The sequence below is a fragment of the Hibiscus syriacus genome, unplaced genomic scaffold (genome assembly GCF_006381635.1).
Source record: "Hibiscus syriacus cultivar Baekdansim isolate YM2019G1 unplaced genomic scaffold, ASM638163v2 tig00111166_pilon, whole genome shotgun sequence".
NCBI lineage: Eukaryota > Viridiplantae > Streptophyta > Magnoliopsida > Malvales > Malvaceae > Hibiscus > Hibiscus syriacus.
In genome coordinates, this window is record NW_024063008.1 from 887757 (window position 1) to 904873 (window position 17117).

The window sequence follows — 17117 nt, forward strand, 5'->3', positions numbered from 1 at the left end:
TGAAGTGGTTTCTTTCTAGAAACCATAGCCGTCGCTAAGAAGAGAAACCTTCAACTTCAAGCCCTTATTGGGGTCAGCTAACTCAGTCGTCTCTCATTTTCGAACCCCAACAGAGTACATGGTGGTTGTGGGTACATTTTTAAGGCGTTGTAATTTGTCATGGTAATTACCGTCTCTCATAGTATATATTTGATAAAATATGCAGCACGATTACTTTTAAATTTTAGAATCTCTATTTTCTTTTCGACTTGAGATTAATGTACATCATTTCTTCAATACATGATATTATCCTCATTTACTGAAACATTTGATAAAAAAAATTCAACATATTAAAGGATTGTTCTAATATAATGTGTAATGAGACCATTATATTATTTTCAAAATACACACTACTTTTAAATTCCACGATTTCCCTTATCCTATTTGATACAAAATTAATATCCTTACATTTCAAAAACGTGATAAATTACATAATCTCGATTATTAGAGATGTGTATGACGAGTCTTGTGGGCCTAACTACTAAGGATTCTTTCTCCCTTCCTTTCCCCAAACAAAGTTCTTTAGAGGCTATGCTAGGATTCTTTATTAGGCCCATTGTTTCTCCTACTTATGTTTTGTTGGGCTTGTTTTAAAGTCTTCCATTATACCTTAAAATTTATTATTTGAAATTATATAGATTGTTTATTGTATTTGAGAATGCTAGAGGTATGGGTGTTCAATATCAAATGATTGAGAATTATCTTGAACAAATATTGCATTGTACTTACTTAGATTAATAAAAAAAACATATAGATTGTTGGTCTATATAAACCACGTCGCAAATAAGCTTCTATATGATGATGCAAATGGACCAACACTAGCCATATGGAAAGGTTCTAATAAAAAGATATACAATGGGCTAAAGAAACATCGATCACCTTAACGTGAGTGACCACCTTCCATGCTCTCTCATGTGTGCACTTATTATGCTCATTATGATTTCACCCCTTTTTTTCTAAATAAAAAACAAAAGCGAAATCGCCTACGAGAAAGAGAAACATTCACGTGAAAAAAAGGAGAAAGGGACTATGACAAATATCTATATTTTTTATGAGAAATATATATATATATAATATTTTAAAATAATAATAGATGTACTTTGGTTTCATAGGTACACCATGTGCCCTAAAGTTTAAGCTTAGTTTAGAAGCTTCATCATTCACTTTCTGATTACCCTAAAACCAGAATTAATGGGTTTAGATTCCCATTTTTGATTTGATTGATATGTTTTCTCACCTTCCATAAGTGCAGTAAAAAAGGTTGTAATGTCCCAAACATTCTTGTGAGACACCATTAATGATAGCTTCATTATAAGCCTCCGAAAGTAGTCAGACCCTTTGATTACAGGGACGACATTGCAACTTAATTATGATTTCACTGTAAAGCTAAGTAATAATGAAACCAAACCATATTAAGTGGATTAAGGGTCTCTCTCAAAACCTAGTTTGAAAGGTGAGACAACACTGTCTTTGCTGATAATAATAATCTTATATTATCTCTTATATATCACCAACTTAATAGGCAGTAGAATAAAGAAAGTTGTTGACCAAAATAAAAGGGTTTAAACTATTATAGACAATTCACTTTTTCTAATTTAAACGGAAAATCACGATCAATACGAGGACGATCGTTGACCGATGATTGGAGGAAGGAGAACGATGATTATCAAGAGAAAAAGGAGGGTTGATTGGTTGTGAACCAGGGGTGGATGTACATGGCTCCCTAGGGGAGCCATTGCACGCCCATTATTTTGAGAAAAATATAAAATTTAGTTTAATTTGTTAATAGAAATAAAAAATAAAAAATAATTTTTCATATCCAATTTTTTTAGGATAGGGTATTAAAATTTTAGACTCTATTTTTTAATTTTTAGATCTGTCACTATTATGAACTGTTCACAATGAAGAAGGATAAGAGTGTGTTGTAAAAGGAGTCAGTCCCTCTCTCGATTGTGCTTAAGGTATTTATAGTGTCATTTAATGTGCGTATCAATTATAGGGTCATCATACATAACAATTAGTTAGACTTGATAGTCAAATTTTAAATTTTGTTGATCTATTATAAGTTTTATCTACGCGTTATAGTTGTCTACGCATTGCGTAAGAGGAACAGGCAGAAGTCAACATACGTAAACATAGTAATCAGTAGGTAGACGAGAGTATGGCGCTGACTGCGTATCTTGGAAATAGTTGCGTATTTTTACTGGACGTGGAACTGTTTATTTAAGGAGGGAGGCTTTAGATTTTTCTGGGTTTGGGGGTTGTGGTCCGTGGTTGAGCCGAGCGCATACATTTAGTCTCTTTCACGCCCAACACATGAAGTGCAGCTTTAAAGCAAAGTAATAAAAAGAAAAGAAAAAAAAAGGAAGAGATGCAAAGCAATCGAACCATGCATACATATATTTGGGTTATTTTCTCGGCTGATAAGCTTTCTTTTCTCTATCTCCACGTGGCACCTTACACCATCATTCTGGTTTAATTCCCCACCTAAAACCTTCATCCCTTTTTATTTTAGTTTATATGTAGAATTAAAAGAAGTTTATTGTAAAGCAGAATATTAATCAATTTCTAATATTACCAATTAAATTATTTATCGATTTCGATATTAAGAATTTGGGAAGTGAGAGAACAATAGTAGGGTTAAGTGTGTTATTGAATTGAATAAGAAAATAAGTTAATCGAATTTATGAGTTTTATATTATCAATCAAATTTATTTTAATTATTTAAAATTAAGATGAATAAATAAAAATTTGATTCGAATCAAATATATTTATTTGAATTTAAATAAAATATTAAACATATTAAATTATTTTTTAACAATCCGTAAATATCAAACTAGAACTTATAAATTTGAGAGGGTATATATTTGAAAACTTCTTTGAAAATAAAATAAGAACAAAAAATAAGAGATTTTAGTATAAAAAACTATTTGATAATCTATTTGTTTATCATCCTAACTTCAATTAACTCAAGAATTAATGTTGTCGCAACTTAATTTTTAGATTTTTTTTATAATTTATCTTTTTTGAATTTTATATGTGTAATTTTTTGGAAGTTTTTAAATTAATTTATATATTTTTTAATGTTTATAATCATCGTTACTATTTGAATTTTATAATTTCTTTATAAAATTTTTGGAAGTTTTAAAAAATATATATTTTAAAAAATATAAAAATTTATTACTTTTTAAAATTAAATGATAATTTATTTATTTAATTTTAAGATTGATAAAGATCCAAAGAATATTTACACCAAAATAATAAAATACCTAAATTTTGACATCATCAAAATTTTAAATATTTGAATTGTAAAAATTTAACCTTATAAATTGATCCGACCACACGAATAACTCGATTAACTTAAATAAAGTTTCACCTACCCCTAAATAATAATCCTTTTATATATAACCAATTAAATTTTTAAATAAACACAAAGTGATTATAAGGTTTAAATACGAGATAGAAAAACAATAAATTTCTTTAAATATGATTAGAATATAAGACGACATTAAAAAGATAATATGAACATATATATTTTATGAAATATTTTGTATTATTTAAAATAATTTATAATAGATGGAAAAATAAAAAAATGATAGATTAATATCGACTGCAAAATACTTTCATTTAAGCTTACGAAACGGATAGAAAATTTTATACGAGTCTAAAGCTTGAATTTTTTTTGTTAAAATGTCTTTTTCTAGTGATTAGCATATAATGTATAAAATTAAATAAATTATTTTGTCGGAACTGACCGTTGGCTTTGGCATTTGCTTTTTAGGAAAAAATACTCTAAATACCATTAAATTTTAGGGTTGTATTAATTTTACTATTGGACTTTAAATATTTTAATTTTAGCATTAATTTTGATTAAACTTCAATGTAAGCATTATATATTAAATTATTTGTGGTGTGATGCGGCTGTTTTCTTTTCCGTGAACTCTAGTTGTGTATTAATTTATTACTGATCTTTAAAACATTTCATTTTTTGTACATTCAACATTAGTACACGTCTTATTTTGGTTTATGCAGATAACCATTAACTCTTTCGATTATCGTTATCAGTCAATCATTGTCCATCACCAATCATCATTCATGAAAATGATAATAAAAAAATGTTCGCATTTTACTCAATTTTCTTCTTATTTAATCGATTTTCATGAAACTCACTCAAATCGACAAAAAATATATATAAAGTTTGAAGTTATAATACTTCGATCTCATTCAACAACCATATGATAAACTATTTCGAAACATGTTACTCATCTTCTTGAAAAAATGCGTCTCACTATTTGAATTTTCGAATAAATCTTCCAATTTAAGAAAACCTTCAAACTCCTAAAAATGATGATTTTATGTTTAATTTCATAAATTTAAAGAGATTTTGAAAAAAAAAAAGTTAAAAGTGATATAAGACAATGAGACAAGTTCAGATATGTCTAAGATGACCGTAAAAGACGTCAGAGAAAGGTGAGTTATGATAACGAATAAAAAAGGGTGAACACCCCTTAATTTTAATAAAGATGATAATGAGATTGAATAAAAAATTATTTTTTTCACTTTCATAGTAGTACCAAATTATCATATTAACGGCACAATAATAATTGAAATTTAAACTAAATTTAATATTACAATTGAAATCACTTTAGTCGGTCTAATGAGATGAAGCACTAGGTCCCTTAAGCAATGTCAGGGTTCAAATCTTGACGTTTGCGAATAGAATAAACTGGGTTGGGAGAGTCGTCCTCGCCTCTGTAATATCAGATCTAGATTAATCGGTCAATAGATCGGATACCAGTGATTAATTCAAAAAAAAATTACTTTAACATATTAGTGCAGTTTATCCTTCCTTTTATCTTTGGATTCGGCCTTCCGATTTATGCGACGGCAGCTCCCGCCACTAACGACTACTTACCAGTAACAAAGCTGTAACCGGAAATTACCAATATACCTTTCATCTTTCCCAATAGGATATCATACCCCCGCACTCCAAAACTTGATGGCTGCATCAAATTAAGGAATAATATTTACAATTATGACATAAATGCCAACAAACTTTGATGAAAATGTAATGCCTAAAATTAATTGTTTTGATAACCTATTTATGTAGTTTCAAAGCCCCCCAAAGAAAAAAAAAAGGAAATCCATGGACCATACCAAAATTAATTTCATTGAAATGCATGTGTTTCAAATTGATCTCAATGTTTCTTCAAAATGACTTCAAAGAAAATGATGTTGAAATGTAATATATATATATATTCATATAAAAATTTAAAAAATAAAGAAATAGTGGTGCTCTGAAATTATTTAAAGAGTTAGTGTAAATTTTACGATAACCTTCACGTATGTGTTGTTTGATTCTATTCATGTTTGTGTATTTGACACATAAGCACACATGTTTTTTTTATACAACAAATCTATTTTATTCGTGAATTATTTTTTCATTCAGTTTAATTTCAGCCGATTTTTACTCATCTAGTTTAGTCCCTACCTCTTTTTTCATTCAATTTACTCCCTCCTTATTTCCTCTCAAATTATTTGATTTTTATTTTTTTAAAATCATATAATATTTTTATTAAAATTACCAACATTCGGAGATGGATTTGATAATTACTATGTAAATTATTTTAAAATTTTAAATCGTTTTTCTATTTTTAAATTTTTTGAATAAAATTCAACTTAATTAACCAGTACATGAGAACAGAATAATCTTGTAACCTTTTGGATCTCCACTATTTAGCTTTGATTCATCGATCGGTTACCGATTTATCTTTTAACTGTGTTCCATCTTTATTGCCAGAAAATCATCTGAAATCAATTACTAATATTTTTTGTTCTTTTCATCAATTGCATGAATTAATTATTCAATTTAGTATTTTCCTACTTTACCTTTTACGTCATCATTTATGTTTAATTTGTGTTTTATATTTTTTCCTCTTTAATAATATTAATAGATGCTCCAAGTTTCTGCCCGCTTGAACCTCGGCCAAAGCTACAATATGTAAAAAATAACCGAAACGGGGCATTTATGTCACATCAAGGACCTTTATTACTGTTCACTTGGCTCAAAAGTCAAAATAAACATTCTTGTTTTATTAAGCATTGATTCTAAGGCTTAATTTACAATTTAGCCTCTCAAATATATATATTTTTATTTTACACTCTAAACTATTTTTTTATCCCATTACCCTTGAACTAACATTTTTGTTCCAATTTACCCTAAAAATTATTAGTCCTATAATAATGTGTCACTTGTTTTTTTTGTTTATTTTGGAGTAAGCCGATACAAAAATGATAACTTAGGGGCAAACCGAGATGAAAATGATTTAGGGTCAAAGTGAGAAAGAGTATCTTCGGAGATTAAATAGTGAATTAAGCCATTATTAAATATACAAGCTTATCCTTCAGTTCCTTTTTTTTGAATTATTTATTAATTATGCATTTTTTTAAAATAAATGTGCAATCTCTTTCCACCAAACACTGTTACAACTTACAAATAGAAAGTGAAGAGAGAGAGAGAAAAAAAGAAGTGAAAGAACTCTTCTACTTTAGATCTGCTCTCTTTCAACGCTTCCTTGTTCCTGAGTTCTTGACTCGGTCTCGGACTCATCTTGCCATTACCAGCTCGTTTCTGTTAGCTGAGCTCAACGTGTAGACCGGTACAATAGGCTTTGTTTTCCCGCGCGTCTCAGCACATTTTGATTGTTTTTTGCATTTGATCGAGTGGTGAATTATCGAATAAATGACGTGTTTCCGGCGAATTATGCTGGAGCTCTGGTAAGATTTCGATCTCCGGAGATTTTTCCGGAAGAGATGTTTAAGTCGGCGAGATGGAGGAGCGACAAGACAAGATAAAGGCTGTCTTCAAGTTGCAGTTCCATGCAACTCAAGTACTCTCATTCTTTCATTAAAAGAATCAATTAATTGAATATTTTCTGGAATTTTTATTAAGTTATCTTTATATTAGCTCCATTTCTCAGCAAATGTAGTTCAAACAGCGAACAGAGTCTGATTGGACTGTTTCCGAAACTGCTTGAGCTAGTTTGTTTTGTTAAAGATGTTGATCTTTTGAGAGTTTTTTTAATGGTTATAATTATTTTGTTTTGTAATGTGATTGATAATTTGAGGGATAATGAAATATTAATTAATTTCTGTATAATTTAGGTGACACAGTTAAATGTGCAAACATTGATGATATCCGTGTTCCTGGCGATGGGAGAAAACCGACTGCAAATTAGAAAAGGCGACGGTTCTGGACGATAATTGTCGATGGGAAAAACCAGTTTACGAGTCCGTTACATTTGTTCGGGAGCCAAAAACTGGGAAGATCAACGAAAAAATCTATCATTTTATTGTATCATCAGTAAGATACTTTTGATGAAATTGCGTTTTTGATGTGTTTTTATTTTCTTTAATTGAGATATAACTAATGTTTTATCTGATTGTTGTAGGGGTCGGGAAAAGGAGGTTTGGTTGGGGAGGCTTCAATTGATTTTTCTGCTTATGCTGAGGCAATTAAAACTTCTACTGTTTCTCTTCCATTAAAGAATTCAAATTCCAAAGCAATTTTGAATGTTAGTGTACTATTCTCATCGCTCCTCTGTTTCTCTCTCATAGTTATATGTATCACGTATTACTTCCTCTGGTAGCCTTTTTCTTTAAATCTTTCCTCATAAATATGTTGATTGATGTTTAAAATTTGAATTCAAGCTGCTGGTTTTGAACAGGTTTCAATACACAGGCTGCAGGAAAATGCTGATAAAAGGTAATTGTCACTTTTTGCTGAATTCTTATTGTTATTGGAGTTCGTTTCTGGAATCTTGGAGCGTTGTCTTTGTTTGAGAGCTTGACTTTGTGTTGATGGTTTTTTTCAGAGAGGTTGAAGAAATTGAAGATACAAGTACTAAATCACAAGATCGAAGCTTGAAGGCCCACTTGAGCAATGATGATTCAGATGAAAGCATTAAGGACGATACTGTTGAAGTAAGGCTCCTATGTCCAATCTCATTTAGTGAATGTTTCATTTTGGGTTTTCTTATTGCCGTTGTTATTCAGGCCATTTTCTTCTTCTCTAATCTTTTTTTTCTGTTAATACGTGCTTAATAAATGGTGATTAAGAATGGATTTGCATGTTTTACTTAATTATTTGATTATTATCTATCTGATAGGATGTGCCTTTCAGCAAAAACCCCCACAATGTTGAATTGCATGAGAACCATAGAGGATCTAATGGATCTGATATTACCAGTTCAAGTTCTGACAGTAGCTCACTTGATACACCACGGGAACTTGGAAATGGAACGAGGAATGACAGCATCAATCAGGACCCTCCTACTTATTTGTCATCAATGAATAACACCTCAGCTACTCCTAAACCGACACCGGTTGCCTCAACAACAATCTATGAGGATGGTCAGCAGGCTCCGATCAGGGAATGAGTACTGATGACTCTAATAGTTCTCAAGATACCTTTCCAAGAGAAAACTCCCAACATTGTTCAGACAATGAGATCGATAAGCTCAAGAACGAGGTCATTGCTTTAGAAAGCAAGGATAGTGAAGCAAAAGAGGGTGCAAAAGGGGGCAAGATCTCTCACGGGAAGTTGTTACTCTGAAAGAAGAGAGAGATGCACTCAAAATAGAGTGTGAGAAACTCAAGTCTTTTCAGAAGAGAATGGATGATGCGAAAGTAAAAACAGGATCCAGTTTGAGAGTGGGGACCCCTGGATTCTTGTTGAAGAAAATGAGACAAGAGCTGAATTATGAGAAAGAGATGAACTCCAATCTTCGGTTACAACTGCAGAAGACACAGGAATCAAATGCTGAATTATTACTTGCCGTGCAAGAACTAGAGGGGATTTTGGAGGCGAAGAATGTAGAGATTTCCAATCCTCCCAACAATTCTGGATCCCGTGGCAATGCTGAGGAAGTGGAAGCAGTTTGTCTCAAGAAGTGACTCTGATGAAGATGAAGAGCAGAGGGAATTGGAACAGCTTGTTAAAGAACACAAAGCCCCAAGGAAACCTCTCTCCTGGAACAAAAGATCGTGGACCTCTGCAGTGAGATAGAGATCTACAAGAGGGATAAAGAGGAGCGTGAGGCACAAACGGAGCAGCTAGAACTTGACTATGAATACTGAAGCAGGAAAATCACGACATCTCATACAAATTAGAGCAAAGCCAGCTGCAAGAACAACTGAAGTTGCAGTATGAGTGCTCGTCATCTTTTGCTAACATAAATGAACTTGAGACACAAATTGAGTTCTTGGAAAGTGAACTCAATAAGCAGTCGAAAGAATTCTCAGACTCTTTAGCCACTATAAATGAACTAGAAGCCCACATCAAAAGCTTGGAGGAAAAGTTAGAGAAACAGACACGGAGATTTGAAACGGATCTAGAATCTATCACACACGCCAAAGTTGAGCAGGAGCAAAGAGCAATCCAAGCTGAGGAAGCCCTGCGAATGACAAGATGGAAGAATGTAATACGGCTGAAAGGCTGCAGGAGGAATTTAAAAGACTCTCCATCCAGATGGCTTCTACATTTGATGCAAATGAGAAGGTGGTTACAAAGGCTCTGACTGAAGCTAGTGAACTACGCTCACAAAAAATTCAGCTGGAAGATCAGCTCGAGAAAGCTAAAGCAGAGCTCCAATCAGTTAGGGAGGATTATGAGGCAAAACTCTCTTACCTTTCCAATCAAGTCAGTCTAAAATCAAATCAAATAGAACAGATGTTGGAGGAAATTGATGATAAGTCTAAGAAGCTTGAACAACAAATGAAGCACGCGGAAGAAGCTAGTGCGGATTTTACTGAGGAGATCTGCAACCTAAAAGCTGAGATTGAAACGCTGACCCTAGAAAAGAATTGCTTCCTTGAACAAGCTGAAAACTTGAGACTTGAGTTGGAACACACAAAGCATTAGCTAAAGAAACTGAAGTCCAGATGCAAAGAGGATATCTAGAAAGAAATGAACTGGTGAGTACTGTTGCTTTGATGAAAAGGATGCTACTAAATCACTGGAAGAATTGCAAAGCATGAAGCACCTGAAGGATGAGAAAGAAGCAGAAGTTGAATCTCTACAATCAGAGCTGGATATCCTCAAAACTCAGTGCGATAAATTGAAACGTTCTCTGTCTGGAGATGAAGTAGAGAAAGAAAAACTCAAAAAGCACGTAGTTCAACTAAAGGGTGACCTTAAGAAGAAGGAAAATGCATTTACTGGCATGGAAAAGAAGTTGAAAGAGAGCAACGGAAGAGCAGCGGTTTCTCATGGAACAAGAACACCATTAAGAAACAATAGATCTCCCACGGTTCCTTGCAGCTCTAAAGAGGTTGCAAGCCTGAGGGAGAAAATAAAGTTGCTTGAGGTAAATTACTCATCCAAGTTCTATATGAAATCAACTTCCATTTTGAAACATTGTTGCAAATGATTTAACATCATTTTGGGGATTCATGATCAAGCCACAATCTTGATCATGGTATTCCTCTTTCCCTTACTGAGATCAATCCCCCCCCCCACATAGTTTGTTTCTTCCTCAATTTTGTGCAGTTAAGGAAATATAATTTCATAATGATTCCTTTTTTTCATGTCAGGGACAAATAAAGTTAAAGGAAACTGCTTTAGAAACATCCACAGTTTTTTTCCTGGAAAAGGAAAAGGATCTTCAGAAGAAAATTGACGACTTAGAAAGCCGAGTAGAAGAACTCAACAAGCATAGCGCCAGCTTCTACGAGTATGAACTTCAGAAGGTTAGAAACATTGTACCATAACTGAGAATAAAAAGGAAATAGGTAACTATTGTATCAATGAACAACATTTTGAAGTGTCATTACTGAACTTATATTCTTGCCATAACATTAACTTAATGATGACATTCTTAGACCCTAACAATTGTTTGATTTTGACAATATTTTGAAGTTTGTTGCTTGTTTTTTTCTTATCTTTTGTTTTGAAATGGTGAAAATGCAGGTAGTTAAAGATACTAAGGAAGCAATTGTATCTAATGGCGTTATATCAGACGGGAACTTAAAGGAAAGGTAAGACTTGAAGACATAGACCTTAACTTTTGTGTCAGTTTTTACTTTTAGGAACAAAAGAAAAGGTCGAGTACGTGATAACCACTTTCATCCATTTCTTATCTTCAGAAACGACGATGACAGTTTGCCTCTGAAAGAACAAAAAGCCTGTGTTGTCGATAGAGACGGTAGCCAGGATGAATTGATAGAGGAACTAGCAGCATTGAAGGAAAGAAACAAATCTATGGAAAGCGAGTTGAGGGATATGCAAGAGCGATATTCTGAGATAAGCCTGAAATTCGCAGAGGTTGAAGGTGAACGACAACGACTTGTGATGACGGTGCGTAAAATCAAGAACGCTAAGAAGAGCTAAAAGTAATCGATTTCTTCGTATACAAGGTAATGCAATGTATAGTTGGAAGTAGCAGCTGGGTTTTACCCACACGGAAATTGCAGGTGAGACGGTTCCTTTTCTTATAGTGAAAATAATTACGTTGTACAAAAATCAAATACGCATTGACCACACGTAGTAGTCTCCATACATAGGTAATTTTATTTTTCTTTTTTCCCCTTTCATGTTTGATTCTTGTTCTCGTCATTTAAAGACTTTCATAAACATTTCCATAAATATAATTATTTCATTTTCTGATTAAGTAAACTAGCTCTTCTTTACTCTTTATGGGCGATTGGTTCAAGTTATCTTACATTCTATAGGGGCAATACAAGATTTTTGGATTTTTGAAAATTATCTTGAATTAGTAATCTTGCATTCTAATAATACTAAGATTATGAAATATATCATAATATCAATACCTCATTTTTCTTTGATAATTTAAATTTCAAACAAAATGTTTAATTCAGGTCAATTTTATCCTTCTTTTATATTATTTTAGTTTTGAGAAATTTTGTGCCAAGAAAATATAATTCTGATTAGAAAGAAAGCTTCGAAGTGTACAAAGATGCCCTCTTCAATTAATGACATACTAGCTCATTTCAATTTTCAACTAAGAAAAATAAGGAAAAAATTATCTTCCTATAGAAATTAAAACAATTAGATGTTATAGAAAAGGATTTCAATAATGACCATGGAAATTTTACACCCATGTTTACAACCTATCAGCTTTGTGCATACTATCTTTTTTAATTAACGATATTTGCTGGTTTTATCGTATTAACTTATCATTTCTCCTAAAATCGCACAAATTAATCACTAAAAACTAAAAGGTATAATTTTAAAAATAACCCCTAACGTTTATTAAAATGATCAATTTGTTTCATATTTTTTTTGGAGCATTTTGTCCCTCAAAGTTTCACTTTGGGGAAAAAAGCTCCCTCTATAGATGAAAACTATGATTAGTGCTCCAAAACAAGAGTCTTTTTTAACCTAAAATCAAACGTTGAGGGTTAAAAGCTCCGAAAAAAGAATAAGAGATAAAATGATTTTCTGTCAAATGTTATGATTCTTTTTACCCTAAATGAGACTTTAGGTGTCAAAATGCTCCAATAAATATAATAGGTGGCAAAATGACCATTTTGATAAATGTTGGGGAATAATTTGGTATTATTCCAAACTAAAAATAAGAATACAAGTAATGAGTTAAAAATTCAACAAAATAACTCAAAATCAGATATATACAAACGACAATGAAAGATAAACACAATCGATAATAATATAAAAATACATATAAGATAATGACAACAATGAAAATCAACAACCTACTTTGCTCCATTCCAGACATCCATCAATTCTCCGGCCGTTAATTTTAGGCTTTAGCCATTCACATCATTCTATTAGATCACCGGTGGTAGAACTAAACATTATTTTATAAGAGGGTCATTTAAAATATTTTAGTTCTTTTGTTAACGTAAGTTATATATAAAAATATCATACTAATAAAAATATTTTATAAGTCCCTAAAATTCATATGTTCACATAAAAATTTAAAGAAATAAAATTCATATAGTCTTTTTTGTTTGCCATAATTTCACATAACTTACATTTAACCGCAAAAATTATATAATTTAACTTTATAATAATTCACATATATACAATATAATCAATAAATTTTAAATTTATATTATATTATATAATTAAGATATTTAGAGACATTTTAAAATATTATATATATATATATATATATATATATAATTGCGTCTATATTTTATTTTTAGATATGAAAATTCATGTACACATGTAATAAATATAGATATTTGAGATGAAATCACAAGTATAAACTGAATCGAAAAATATTAAAAAAAATTGCTTTCAATTGAAATTATAACTTTATTGAAGTCTCAATTTAAAGAAGATAAAAGAAACTCAAAGAATATGAAAAATAAAACATGAAAAACACAAAAAAATCTTGAAATAAAAAATAACAAATGAAAATAGATTTTCATTCATTTAAAAATAAATAATAATATAGAAATAAATATTAATTCTTCTTAATAAATAATATTTAAGTGGTTTCTAAATTCTAAAATAGTATACATATTTCTTGGAGTAACTAAATTTAATAACTTATTAATATAAATATTATTTTAAAGAAACAAATTTAATATATATAGATATATATGTATTTACATAAATATATTTTAGTAATAGTTTTTCCGGTGAGAGGGGACCATGGCCCCACTTGTCCTCAAGGCGTTTCACCGTTGTGGATCACCATTTGATCTATTGTACGAAATGTCCAGTCTAGTTGGATATAAAGAACCATGTTTATGGGATCACCGCTAAACACGTTGTTGACCATATTCAGCCCAAATATCAGTCCATTAATTGATTTCAACACTACACTGAGATCTCCCAACACAAGCCCACTGATAAGATGAACTTGAATAGTGTCTTCCATCATCACTATAGATGTGAAATCAAGGTAAGAATTACCAATCTCATGCACTGCAAGTGGTTTACAATCTCTACGTAATGATTACATTATAATGATTTTTAAAGTTATTGTAGTATTGTAATCAAATTTATAATTTAAATATTATAATTTTTTAAAAGATAAATTATAATATAATACTTATGACATTCACAGTAATAATTATAATAAACATTACAATTTAATATTGTTGACGATAACAAATGAAAATGACAAAAATAAGTAACTTATCACTTCTAATTTAGGTGAAGAATTGTTGTTGGTAAAAGAACAATTGTTGATCGATTTTCTATATTAAAAAATGGTAAAATGAACTTAACAAAGAAGATGTCAAATATCGATGAAGATTTTTAAAAGGAGTAAAAAAGAGAGAGAGAGTTTTTTTTTCTATCTTTCTCGAGAATATGATAATATGTCTGGGAACATCATAGTTATCAATAGACGATCAGGTTGTACAAACATAATTGTCATCCATCAAATTTAGTTGTCAAAAGTACATAAAAAATAATGGATAAAAATTTTAGATGATAGTTTAATTAGAATGACTCATGAAACATCTTAAAAAAAATTCAGAAGACTTTGAAAAATTTCATTCAGTTGATATTCTAAGTGATTATATTAATAAAATATCGACATTTTCCGATGAATTTACTCGGAAAGTACAACAAAACTATGGCCTCAGTTTCAAAGTATATTTGGTCTCCTTATCTATTAAAATCTCATGTGAACTTTCAAATTAACTTTTACCCACGTACAATACGCAAATTCACAATGGTATTTCAGTAAAATGGGCCATCCCCTCCACTCCTCCCTTGAACTTGCCCAAATGACCGTTACTGACACACTAACGACGCGGAGTTCTTAATTTTATTTAAAAACGATTCCCCCGTCAGAGTCGTTGGGTCAAAGCTTTTATATAAAGGCAACGCCTAGATTATCGTTTCCCCTCCCTCTCCCTCATCGCCGACGATTTTATTTTGTCGAAAGATCGTGCAGATCACAACAGAAACGGAAAGAACCGCCAAATTCGGTGGAGTAGTTTGGATCGCCAAAGCTACGGCTTTTTGTTGTTTTTAATTTTAAAAGCTCCCATTTATTAACATTTGATTTCGATTCTTTTTTCTATCCTTCGTCCACCAAGTTGTGACACCTTCGCGTAAGTAAATTATTACAGCTATGGTCCGATCTCTCTGACGCCCATTTCAGGGATAGCTTGTTTTTGTTTCGGTCTTTCTTCGTTTCTTCAATTCCTTATCAAAAAGTGAAAGAGAGACAACATTTGCAGAAACATGTCTGTTGTTACTTGCTAGCGTTGCTTGGAGTCCGGTTCGTCCAGACCCGGTTCACTCTCGAGGTTATTGCGATAACCAGGCGGGTGACTCGATCTTGTTCTACCTCTCCGTTTCCGGTTCGGTGATCCCGATGCGGGTTTTGGAGTCGGAGTCCATAGCCTCCGTCAAGCTTAGGATCCAAACAAGCGAAGGGTTTGCGGTGAAGAACCAGAAGCTTGTTTGCGGAGGCAGAGAGTTAACTCGCAATGACTCGCTTCTCAAGGATTACGGGGTGAAAGGTGGGAATGTTTTGCATTTAATTTTAAAGCTTTCCGATCTTTTGCTCATAACTGTGCGGACAAGTTGCGGGGAAGAACTCGAATTGCATGTTAATCGCAATAGAAATATTGGGTATTTGAAACAAAGGATAGCTAGAAAAGCATGGTTTTCAGAACTGGACCAGTTAGCGAACCAGTCATGTTATCGGTTTATTGGTTCAATCGGTCGAATCGGTCTGATCGGTCGGAAGAACCGGACGACGTCATAATTATTTAAAAAATTAAATAAAAATACCAAAAATATTTAATAAAAAATAATTTTTTATATCACAAGTCATAACATATATAAGTTAAAAACCATAAAATCAAGTAAAACAAAATGATTCAAATTAACTATAACATAATATTTAAGGTAAAACATATTAAATAATAAATATAATTATATAACTATAATTAAAAAATAAATTTGGGGCTAAAAAAATCATAACAAAATGATATTGTTTGTTTAATTTTTTTAAAAACAATCTCACATGACTAAGAAACATAGAAGAGCATCCCAAAAGTTTAAAGAATAAACATGAGAACAAAACAATCCCACATGGCTAAGAAACATAGAAGAGCATCACAACTAACTTCTATAAATAATAGAGGTAATTTGACATTCAAAATCATGGAGCCTTTTGGTGAGCATTGAGTGAACTATTCTTTCACTTCAATCATGCTCGAATTTTAGGCTTCAATCGAGCTTCTAATTTTTTTTGAGTTCAAGCCTTTTCGAGTTCAAGTTTCAATATTATATTTTGAGTTCGAGTTGAACTTGATAATTTTTAGCTCGTGAGTTTGAGTCGAGTTGAGCTTACTTTTAAAGTTTTCAAGTTCGAGTCGAGCTCAGTAATACTCGAGTTCGACTTGGCTCGTTTAACAAACGATGTCGTTTGGTTTATTTTTAAAAAAACAAACAAAATGGCAGTTTTCCCCGTTTTTCCCGGTTTTCAGTCGGTCCGGTTCGAACGGTTCAGCGGTTCCGACCGGTTCACTAGTAGCGATTCCGACCGGTTCACTAGTAGCGGTTCAACCGGTGTAGATTGAACCTGACTAGGCAGCGGTTCCCGGTTGAACCGGTTGAATCAGCCAGTCCAGTCCGGTTTTCAAAACACTGTAGAAAAGGAAAAACCCTTGTGGCTGTCGATGAACAAGAGATATTCTTTAATGGGGAAAAAATCGACGACCAAAGACTAATTGATGATTTATGCGTCGTAACCAGTTTTCACCCGGGCACGGATGTTTCTTGGAGGGAAAGTAATGTGAATGAAATAAATGGTTTTTAATGAAATAAATGATTTTTAATGAAATGTTATAGAGTCGCCATCGAACATTTTGGGTTAGGTAGGTCGAATACATAAAAATCACATTTTAAAAGAGTTTTTAAGAAAACATCATTTAAAAGATAAATCAGTCTGCGTATAACCAAAAATTCATTTATTTTAGGAATAAAAAGGGATTTGTGGTCAGTTACATTTGGGGAAGAATTAGCACCCCAAAATGCCCAAAATTGGTACTCAACGGTTATAAATTGTTTCTATTAGTGGAAATCTATGAATTCAAATATGAATTTAATTTACGAT

At 31.8% G+C, this 17117-nt stretch overlaps 1 pseudogene; it reads left to right on the plus strand.

Annotated features, from left to right (window-relative positions):
* The first annotated feature begins 6518 nt into the window (after nt 1-6518).
* LOC120155135 lies at nt 6519-11637 on the plus strand (annotated as a pseudogene).
* The last annotated feature ends 5480 nt before the right edge of the window (nt 11638-17117 follow it).